Raw genomic sequence first — 11332 nt, 5'->3', positions numbered from 1 at the left:
ATGAAATGACTGATTAGTGTGTCTAGTGAGAATGCTACCTGTGGTATCGGATGTTCTCAGCGTCTGCGGGCACGGTTGCACAGTTTCCGCAGGGGCACCTATCCAAAATATAGAGGAAAAATGGAAACGTTGACCAGAATATAAAGCTTATTAAATTCAAAAACTCACTCACAGACAGTGGAGCTAAGGTGGGTAAGAAGTAAGCTTGGCTACATATCAAACGTGTCACTTATTGCATATAATGTGGAGCTTGACAACAGTGTAGTGTAGAAAACTGCACAGTTCAGTCTTTGACTAAAGATAATGTTGCTGACAGACACGATTATGCTGATTGACAGCTTTTATTGTAATGCTCAAAATAAATGGACTACATAAAGGAAGATGTCACGATGAGCATCTCTGCTCAAAACAGGGATAAAAATGAATAAAATCAAAATGCATCTATTAAAGTATCTTACTGGACTTGACATTGAACACCTGTAGCAGCCCTCAGACAGCAAACATTTTCACAGACTGTAAAAAGTATATCTAAGGAGGCATGACAGGTAACTACATTACACAATTCACAATAGTGCTTATTTACCAAAAGTGATGACGAGACAGTACACTGTAAGCCCGGATAAGTTGATTGTACTTAAACCATTTGCGTCAAGTGATTGCCTCAAACGGTTTAAGTTATTGACAGTAGAGAAAATTAATTTGTTTAAGTACAGTCAACTTAAATGTGCAATAGTCAGAATTTAACATTTTTAAGTTATATACACTCGAAAAGAATTGTGGAGTCTACTTAAAAGTAGTATAGTCAAAACGTAATATTATAAGTTAAATACACTTGTAATCCTAGTTTTATTAAAAATATGAATATATTAAATGTTAAAATATTATGTTTGGGATAAGAAAATAAAATTCCAATTAAATTAATCTTTTGTTAATGACCACACAATACAGTACATTTTATTTATTTTATGCAAATCCATAATAACAGTAAGACCTTGTTTTCATAAAATTATCAAAATGGGTCTTTGCCAACAAGTACAACAGTATATTCTTACTTATTGCTGCAGATATTACCTTACAGTACCTTTCTATGATGCAGCTCATAGAACATGTGTATTGAATTATGAAAATGATGAAACGATTTCCTTCCAAATACATCACAGCACAGTTTTTTAATTGTTTGCTCTGTGAACAATTTTCAAGTTTGAAAAAAAAACAAAAAAACAACAACAACACTGACCATGTAGAAGCTTACTGCGAGTGCAAAAAGAAAAACTGTATGCTTTGTGTGCCACACAACAAGCCCTGCAACTTTCTAAAATATGGAATAATTTCAGTAAAACAAACAATACTAGACACATCTAGTACAAGAACAATCACATACAAAACTGCAAAAATATTTGCTCCAATCAGTGCAATGTATACAGTATGTGCAACAATCCAGACACGGACATGAAGAATTGTTCCATGAGCATGAATGTGTCTTACACTGCAAGATCATTCTTCAGCTTTTGAAGCTTTGGCGGTAGCTCACTTCGGCCCAAATTTAGCATTACCTGCTGAATGAAGGTAAAAGTGTTTTTCAAGCACTTTGGGTACTGTAGATGGAGTGCTTAGGCAAAGCCAAACAAGAGGCACATTGCTTGAGGTAGGTTGGTGAGGTCTTCCATTACAAGGCTGCCCTCTAGGATGATCCCCACTCTTGAGGGGTTTAGTTGTGGCAATGCTGGGTTTGCAGCACTGGTGTCCTCATGGCAGAGGATTCCCACTGGAATGTCCACGGAGTCTCCCTCATTAAGAGCCTATAGTGAGAGAAACAAGACAAAAAGAGGATATTCAGGTTAACAGCAATTTGTCTACAATCAGCTGTATGGTCTTCACAAATATTATGATTTTTATTTATTGTTATTTTTATAATTCAAAGTGGTTTTCTTTTAGATAATGTATCAACAAGCTGTTTAGGTGTGCTGCTGACCGGGGTGAAGCACACAGTTTTTTTGACCAGAGCTTTAGTGGCCTAATGCTAATTATCATAACCCATCATCTCAAATACACGAAACATAGGAGAACGAAAAAAATACCAATCAAAAAACTTTACTCACCGAACTGCTCTTAAGGAACATAGACGCATCATCCCCATCCCCAGCATCTAATGGCTGTTGGCTCAGTGCTCTGCAAAGAGGTACAACACACACTTAAATGGAGAGCAAAGAAATATATCTTTTATCAGTTTATTTGTTCATATACCACAAGGGAAGGTGAGAAGATTAGTTTTTGTAATATGAATGAATTTACCATCAATATCATTACAAGACAAAACAGAAATATCAACCCACCATTGTCTGTTGTAGCAGGTCAGCTAACTGCTTGCCTATCCGACCTGTCTTCCTCTTGAAGATTTCCATCAAGCTTGGACACAAACTATCAAGAACACCAAAGAACTCTTCTTCAAGATTTCTCCCGACAACCCTGTTAAACTCCAAGTCTCCATTGAGAGACTTGAATGTACACATACATTCCTGATGCAAGCAAGGAAATGGCTCAGTTCTTGCATAAGTCCCATGTTTTAGCGGCTAAAACATGGGACTTATGCAAGAACTGAGCCATTTAGCCCTATAGTGTTTAAAAGCTGTGCTCTCTTCTTACAGATGGCAGGGCAGTACTTGCATTTCCAAGGCATTTTAATAAGGCTTTAAACAAAAATAGTAGGGCTAATGAGGCTAATGTTAAAAGTGGGCATTTATTTTTCCAAAACTACATGAATATGTATTTTACACCACTGTTGCAAAACTGTATGTAGCGAACACACAAATAGAGAGAGCTATTCTAAAAACACAATGCTGCAATTGTCCAATGCTCAAAATTTACCTGAGTCAACCTCAAATTCAAACGTATTCAAATGTACATGTTTCAAACAAAAGTTCCAGTTTCTAATTAGTAGTACTTGAATAGAGAAAACAACTCACCTCATTCAGGCAGAAAATGGTATCCTCTTTACGGCAAATGTCCTTTAAAAGTGTCCAAACTTGCGAAAAACAGATAAATGCAGGCAGAAAATGTATTGTCCAAGGCAAGTGCAAAGACCTTAAATTGCTCTGTGAAAATTAGAAAATGGCACTACTTTCTCTGTAACCTCCAACGGACAAGCACAGACTTGTCTTGGGTTTTGAGCCAATCACAACAGGGCAGCACTGTGGCCTGAGGTAAAACTTGATAGTTTAAGTTTGTTGAACTTACAAAAATTAGTACACTCAATGACTGTCTCATACAGTCTTCATATACTCATACTGTTTAAGTAATGCAATAAAATGAATTTTTAAAAGTGGTTTTTACTCAAACTGTTTGCGTAGAAAGAACTTTCGGGTTAACAGTTATATAACTATATATACTATGATGTTGTTGTTGTTTTTTTGTTAAAAATCAGTGTTTGTGTAGTTATTGGTTGTTTTATTTTTGGAGCCTCTCTGTGTTTCTTCAGACATCCGGTGGAAGTTTAAGGGCACTACATTGTTTGTTTGTTTGTTTGTTTGTTTGTTTGTTTGTTTGTTTACTTACTAAAACATCAATGTTTTAAATAGTGTGTGTGTGTGTGTGTGTGTGTGTGTGTGTGTGTGTGTGTGTGTGTGTGTGTGTGTGTGTGTGTGTGTGTGTGTGAGAGAGAGAGAGAGAGAGAGAGAGAGAGAGAGAGAGAGAGAGGACTTGAGGCCGGAGGGGTGGGCCTCGTGCTGACCTACGCCGTGACGCTGATAGGAAACGTCCAGTGGGCCGTGTGGAGAACATGGCGAGGACGGAGCCGCAGGGAGAGATCGGCCTCCACGACCTGCGTCAGAGGATGTCCATCATTCCCCAGGTAGAGATGACGCATGGGTATTTAATTTTTTGAACATGCTTGTTAGAATTGAGCAATGTTATTATCGAACAGGGGATGAAGCTGTTTTACTGAGGTGTGATTGAGTTTCTGTGTTTATTTCTGTTTGGACTCCTGCATGTTTTTAACAGCTGTAATGAAGTGAAGAAATAAGCAGAAACCCAGTCAGTTTTGTTTCATGTTAGTGTTGGAAAACTCACGAGTTTTGATGTTTCTTTAGACAGCGGTACTGTGTTAAATTAAATAAAACATGGCAGTGATAGAAAATAGACTGAGTGCACAATGGCTACATTCAAATGCTGAATAAAAGCGATGGTGATTAGAGGGGACAAAACCAAGCAAACATAGAAACTGACCATGAGGAGCTGTGCAGAGCAAAGAGACGAGTCTGATTATTAAGAATGTGTATATTTATCATACTGTCTCACAATCAAGCAGTATGCATTATTTACACTATGTTTTTATGGCATTATAATCAGGCAAAAAAAATATGATATTATAGTAAGGCATAAAATTTCATAGAATAGTTAGTTAGTTAGTTAGTTAGTTAGTTAGTTAGTTAGTTAGTTAGTAAGTAAGTAAGTAAGTAAGTAAGTAAGTAAGTAAGTAAGTAAGTAAGTAAGTAAGTAAGTAAGTAAGTAAGTAAGTAAGTAAGTAAGTAAGTAAGCCGAAGAGCAGGAGAAGCCCCACATGCTCAAGCTTGCCAGTTTTATTAAACATTTTGGAATTTTACTATATTAGATTATTACATATGAATATATTTCATTAGCTGCTGTCAAGTAAATGTCAGTAGGCAGGAAATGTATTAATTTAGTGATCCAATTTCTGTAATAATCTAATATAGTAAGTTACGAAAAGTAGTAAGCTGAGATTTCAACATACAACCAAACACCCCTCTGTTCTCTACCCCACTTAGTACAATCCGGGTTCCCCCTTCTATAAATCAAATCGGATTTAACCAACACCTGTTTGACAGTGGGACCTTTCACCTCGGGTCGGACGGAGCTGGGATGGGAGCACATGCTACAAACATTTGGGTAAGTTCAATTCAATGAAATATCACGAAACAAGTATGAAAATAAGTAACATCAAATGCCTTTGTGTAGCTCTGCCATTAACTTCCAAATCATGTCAAAGGAAATCGTAGTAGTAGTGGTAGTAGTAGTAGTAGTAGTAGTAGTAGTAGTATTAATAATTGAAATGTAATTTCTCTGTTGAGTTTCAAACATCTGAACTGGTGATATCATTGATAGAAAAGGCAAAGGAAAATCAAAACAAAGAGGGGAAGACGGCCTGCGGTGCTTTAGTCAGAAAGCACTTCTCTGTTCATTCGGCAGCCTGGACAGAAGACAGACTTATATAAATGACATTGACAAAACATATTATATTTTCTGACAGTTAAGAGATAAGGCTTTGCAGAAAACAGTGTGTATCTTTGCTTGTGCAGTAGTTTGTTGCAGTGGCATGAGGAGGATTACATGGTCTTTGCTTCATTTATCCATTACCGCTTCTTCTTTCTTCATTTTATTCCTCTCTGGGCTGCAACCTTTTCTGTATCTTGTTATGTTATCACCACCAATGACCTCAATCACTTCCAGGAACTCAGTCAGTTTTTCGTTGGTGCAGTGGTTAGTGCTGTCGCCTCTCAGCGAGAAGGTTTGGGGTTCGAGTCCCGGCTCGGCCGTGCGACCTTTTTGTGTGGAGTTTGCATGTTCTCCCTGTGCCAGTGTGGTTTCTCTCCGGGTACTCCGGCTTCCTCCCACAGTCCAAAGACATGCAAACGGGGACTAGGCTAATCGGATACTCTAAATTGACCATAGGTGTGGCTGTGAGTGCGAACGGTTGTCTGTCTCTATGCGTTTGCCCTGCGATGGACCGGCGACCTGTCCAGGGCGTACCCCGCCTCTCGCCCGCAAGGATAAGCGGTAGAAAATGAAAACAGCTCAAACATTTTCTACCACGTCAAAACACTTACATTTGGTTTATTTCTTCTTACAGGTGTTTCTTCAACTGCGTGAGGACCGTGACCGTCTGCAGAGCGGTGAGAGGGTTTCTTTTATCTTCACATGTTTTATTCTTACACAAAATGCTCACTTTTCAATCCTGTGGCTTTCACTCTTATACCAGGAAGGAGAGAGAGAGAGAGAGAGAGAGAGAGAGAGAGAGAGAGAGAGAGAGAGAGAGAGAGAGAGAGAGTGTGAGAGTGAGAGTGAGAGAGAGAGAGAGTGAGTGAGTGAGTGAGTGAGTGAGTGAGTGAGAGAGAGTGAGAGTGTGTTGGTCCCAGAAAAGAAGGCTACTCTATAGACTCAGAGGTTGAGAGTTAAAATATGGTTTGATCTTACTACTTTTCGGGACCAACACACAGAGGAAATACCGAAAAGGTTTGAGAAAGATGTGCTCTTCATCTCTGGCCGAGCGGCTTCAGGAGTCAGAGGGCTACTCTACAGACTCAGAGGTTGTGGGTTTGTATCTGGTTTGATCTTACTACTTTTTGGGAAAAAGATACTGTATGTATCTCTGACCGAGCGGCTTCAGGAGTCAGAGGGCTACTCTAGAGAGCGAGCGGTTTTGGGTGAAGTGAAAAAAACAACATAGTATACTATGACAAAAGAAAGCGAAAAAACGACATAGTTTAATAAGACATAAAAACATCCAAAAAGTTATAGTATAGTAACGTATGGAGACGTCATAGTATAGTAAGGCCTTAAAAGTGAAAAAATGACATTCTATGGTATTGCAAAAAATTTGAAAAAACGACAGTATAATAAGGCATAAAAACATCCAAAAAGGTCATAGTATATTTAGGTATAAAGGCGGCATAGTAAAGTAAGGCCAGAAAAGTCATAAGATCAAACCAAGTCTGAACTCTCAACTTCTGATTCTAACCCCTCTAGCCGCTCTGTCAGAGACAAAGAGCACCTCTTTTTCAAAGCTTTTCAGTCTTTCCTCTGTGTGTTAGTCCAGAAAAGTAGTAAGATGAAACCAGATTTAAACTGTCAACCTCTCAGTCTGTACAGTTAGCCCTCTAATCCCTGAAGCCACTCGGTTTGAGACAAAGTCAAGATCTGTCTTAAAGTTTTTCGGTCTTTCCTCTGTGTGTTAGTCCAGAAAAGTAGTAAGATGAAACCAGGTTTTGAAGTCTCAACTTCTGAGTCTATAGAGTAGCCCTCTAACCCCTCAAGCCACTCTGTCAGAGACAAAGAGTGGCTCTTTTTCAAAGCTTTTCAGTCTTTCCTCTGTGTTCTGCCGGTGCCGCGTGAACTGAAAGCCACGTTTGGACCCAAAGAAAAGGTCAGAGGTGTTTCACGTGATGTTTAAAGGGAAGCTGATGTTGTTTGTGCTGGTGTGTCAGGTCGGGCTCACGGGGAGAACCGGTGCAGGGAAAAGCTCCCCGGTCTCAGCTCTGTTCCGCCTGTCGGAACCTCAGGGAAAGATCTACTTGGACGGTATCCTGACCTCAGAGATTGGCTTCTGTGACCTCTGCCAGAGGATGTCCATCATTCCTCAGGTTCCTGTGCCTCAGGAGGACAGCGAACCCTTTTAAAATGAAAGCTTTTATCGGTCACGAGCGGCTCGATTCAGCGGCCGAGCGCCAGGAAACGAGTGTGTTTGGATCTTTTAAACAGACATGGGTCTTTACTTTGTTTTGAATTCTTTCATTGTGCTTTCTTTGCTGACTTTGTCTTAATCAACTACAGGAATAAATGAAGCACCTGTCACCTTAACTTTGAACTCTTTATATGACTTAAGTGATTAGTTTTGGAAATGTCTGGTATTTGGACTAGATGTGTAATCAGTAGTGACCTTTCAGGACCCAGTGCTGTTTACCGGCTCCATGAGGAAGAACCTGGATCCTTTCAACCAGCACACACACACACCATGGCACAGATGTACCCCCCCCCCCCCCCCCCCCGGTCTGTGTAGATGTGCAGGTGCAGCTGAAGTCGGTCGTGGAGGAGCTGCCCAGGAAGTTGGAGACGGTTCTGGCCGAGTCGGGCTCTAACTTGAGCGTGGGTGGCCGGAGAGATCCTGAGGAAGAACTGCATCCTCATCATTGATGAGGCCATGGCTAATGTGGACCCCAGGTATGAGACATGCTACACACAGACACACAAGATTTGATTGTGGTAAAGGTTTAGTTTCCTTTTGTTTCCACTGGATGACTGTCTGTGTTGTGACTGTGTGTGAACAGGATGGATGAGCTGATCCAGAGAACCATCTGAGACAAGTTTGGAGAATGCACGGTGCTCACCGTGGCTCATCGCCTCAACACCATCATAGACAGTGAGCAGATACTGGTGAGTCCTCTCCTCTGCAGATTGTAGTTTGGAGCTCATGTGGTTGAGATTTAATGTCCACAACTGCAGTCGGTGTGTGACATTAGTAGAAATACACATGTGGTATTTATAGTTTGGTAAGTGGTAGAAAGTCATTTATCAGACATTTAATGTTTTGCTTTTAGATGGCGTGAAAAAGGTTTAGTATAGCGAGGCTTGAAAAGTGTCAGAGTATATGTTGTGTTTACTCTTTAGCTAAGAGGAATCAGCTCTCATCTCTCTTGCGGGTGAAGAAGCAGCTCCACCCGTAACCACATACCGACCGTAGCTTCAAAGTTAAAGCAGATACGCGTTTGACAAGATAAGAGTAATAGAGCTACAAGTTGTAAGGGCAGATGTGCCTTGTTGTGATTTTGCTTGTGTAATATGTTTAGTGAGTGAAATGCTTTGATTAGATGTTTGCAGTGTCACACAATGCAAACATTACATCCAAGCTCACCTGTTTGTCTAAGTAAGTAAGTAAGTAATGTGTTTTGTACAAAGGAATAGTTGTTGCTGGAAAGTCTCGGAGTGATTTGTGTGTTGTCAGCTGGGTGGGGGGGGAGGAGAGAGAGATGTCTGTGTTTGTGTTGACAAGGGTTCACTGCAGGAAGTTGATTGTTGGGGAAGGAAAATGTAACATGTTTATTGAGAGACAGTAGAGCTGTGTTGTGTGAACAGTTTCATGCAGAGTTTTGAATTGTACTGTAGTAAAAAGTGTTTGCAGTGACAGGAGTTTGTGATGTGCTGCAGTCTCTGGAGTCCATTACTGCTCTGTGTATTTTCAGTCATTTGTTTGTGTGTTGTTTAGATGAGTCAGCAGTTAGTTAATTACAGATTGTCTCTTTCTCTGTTGGTGTGTCTGGGACCGGCTGATGAAGTTGTTCATCAGAATACGGTGTTGTTTGTGTTTCTGCAGGAGTTAAGAGTTTGTTGTTTATGGCTATGGGTGTGTGGGCAGATTATGACGCCTGCCTTGATTGTGATGATAGTTTGTTTTCCTGGTGGCGTAGCAATGTGTTTGTGGAGAGCAAAGGCTTTTGTTGCAGTGTCCAAGATGAGCTCCAATGATTGTTTGATGTCTTTACTCAGAACAGAGTCATTTTAGAGGGAGTGAGCGATTAATTAATTAATTAATTGTGTTTTGTACTTTTGTGTGTTGTCAGCTGGGAGAGAGAGGAGGAGCCAATTAGGAGTTAACGAGGTGCAGCCGTGCGGAGGCTCGGCCGCTGCGACGCGATTGGCCGTTCACAGGTTTGGAGCAATCAGCAGTGTGGTACTTGAGCAGTATCGCACCGCTGAAGCGTCAGCCAGCGTCAGCCCGCGTGCAACCCGTGTGTGAAGACCTCCGTGTGTGAAGACCGACGTGGGTAAAGACCTGCGACTCTACCTGCGCGACTCAACCGAGCAGACGAAACCGACAGAGGCCAGGGGGGTAACGCCGCTTTTCACGCTAAGTTGTAGTGATGCGCAGGTCGACCCGCGGATATCTGCGGGTGCGGACCCGCGCATCACTGGTAAGTTGCTTTTCTGCACTTTTCCCGTGTGCTTCGTTGCTCTCAGCTGTGTAGGATGGAGGAACACATGGGTGCGCTTGTCGGGGGATGACTAAGTGTGACTGGGTTGGAAGCACCGAGCAGGGGACGGTAAGTTGCTTCTCTTTTCTGCACTTCCGGACGAGGAGGGTAACGCCGCTTTCCATTGTCTGTCTCACTCTCTCTCTCTCTCTCTCTTTCTTCTTCACACAAAGGAAGTCTACCGAGAAGACTCGGCTAAACAGAATCGGAGGAATGGAGGAACTCTAAGTGTGACTGGGTTGGAGGCACCGAGCAGAGGACGGTAAGTTGCCATTGCTACCCTCATTGTCTCACTGCACTGTGCTTCATTGCTCTCAGCTGTGTAGGATGAAGGAACACATGGGTGAACTTGTTGGGGAATGACTAAGTGTATAAAAAAGGGGAGAACATGGTGTAGTATAGTAAGGCGCTAAAATGACATGTGATGACCCCACCGCCAGGGTGCTAAGTATCCCTGTTTGTTTTTGCTGCTTTCCTTTCAGGTGCTGGACGCAGGGCCTGACGCGATACACCTGAGCCTAGTGTGCTACATGATGTCTTCTCCCCCCCCCCCCCCCCTTTACATCTTGGCTGTCTTCCTCATGGCTCCCGTGCACCTCACAGACCTGATTGTACTATTTCAGACTATTAAAGTTAAAACTGTTTAATTATTTATACTAGTGGATATTTAGGTGCTAAGGGTGAGGGGTCGTTTAAACTATTTACAACCACTGATACAGATCACCCTATGGGCATGTGTAGGGGGGTAATTTATATATTATTAACTGTCTTCCTTTTTGCACGCCGAGCCTTAGGTGACATTTAAGGTCGGAGTCAGACGGGAAGGAGGAAGCCGACAAAACGCCCGTGCACATTTCTTTGTTTGTACTTGTATAAATACACTGGATCAGGACCGACACTTGTTGTTATTGGTTAGGAAAAGGCACATCTGATCCAGAATTCTGTAATTGTTCATTGCTTGCTGAAAAGATTCACTAAACAATTTGAACTCAATTCTTTGGTGTGGACATTCACTGCACTCACCCTTTTTCTCTAAACAGCAAAAGCTCCTTGACTGCTTTTCTTTTGCTTCGCTTTCCATTTCTTAAATAAATCTTTTGAACGCCCAGCCACTGAGTCGGTCTGTGAAACAGACATATAGTAAGTCATTAAAAACCATAGTATAGTTTGGTTCAAAGTATATTCATATTGATCTTACTACACACTGAGGCAAGTCTTAAAAGACACCTGCACAGGAATATTAAGGCCAACAGCTCAAAGTGCTGAAAGCAACACCCAATGCGGCAATTTCAAACACTGTGGTTCAGATCAGCTCATTACCAAGTTTGAGACAGTGAATCACAAGAGGTTTGCCCAGTAACATCTGCCCTTCACTTCAGTGTCCTGCATGTGAGCATGACTGACACGTTTCAAAGCTCCTGGAAAAAAAAAGCCCAAAATTGGATCTTGAGCTGAGGAGCAGGATACAAAGCTGCACAGCTTCATGTGTTTTGCCTTTTCCTACATTGCCTACCAATGACATCACCAGTTAAGATATTTCAAAGTCAACACACAAGCTTCAGCATGTGGCGCTA

At 41.4% G+C, this 11332-nt stretch overlaps 1 protein-coding gene across 7 annotated transcripts in view; it reads right to left on the bottom strand.

Annotated features, from left to right (window-relative positions):
* Positions 1 to 11332, bottom strand: part of LOC130165133 (uncharacterized) — a 34406-nt gene that overhangs the window by 566 nt on the left and 22508 nt on the right. For 2 of the 7 annotated variants that reach the window (XR_008826725.1, XR_008826726.1), the window contains exon 14: positions 39 to 98. The gene's annotated coding sequence lies outside the window, so the exon portion shown is untranslated. Of the gene's footprint in view, positions 1 to 38; positions 3710 to 10245; positions 10881 to 11332 lie in introns of those variants that run through there. The other 5 variants (XR_008826739.1, XR_008826738.1, XR_008826740.1 and 2 more) reach the window with 5 other exon arrangements.

This window comes from Seriola aureovittata, chromosome 24, assembly GCF_021018895.1.
Source record: "Seriola aureovittata isolate HTS-2021-v1 ecotype China chromosome 24, ASM2101889v1, whole genome shotgun sequence".
NCBI lineage: Eukaryota > Metazoa > Chordata > Actinopteri > Carangiformes > Carangidae > Seriola > Seriola aureovittata.
The sequence above is the reverse complement of the archived record's forward strand: the minus strand, read 5'-3'. Positions and strand labels throughout refer to the sequence as shown.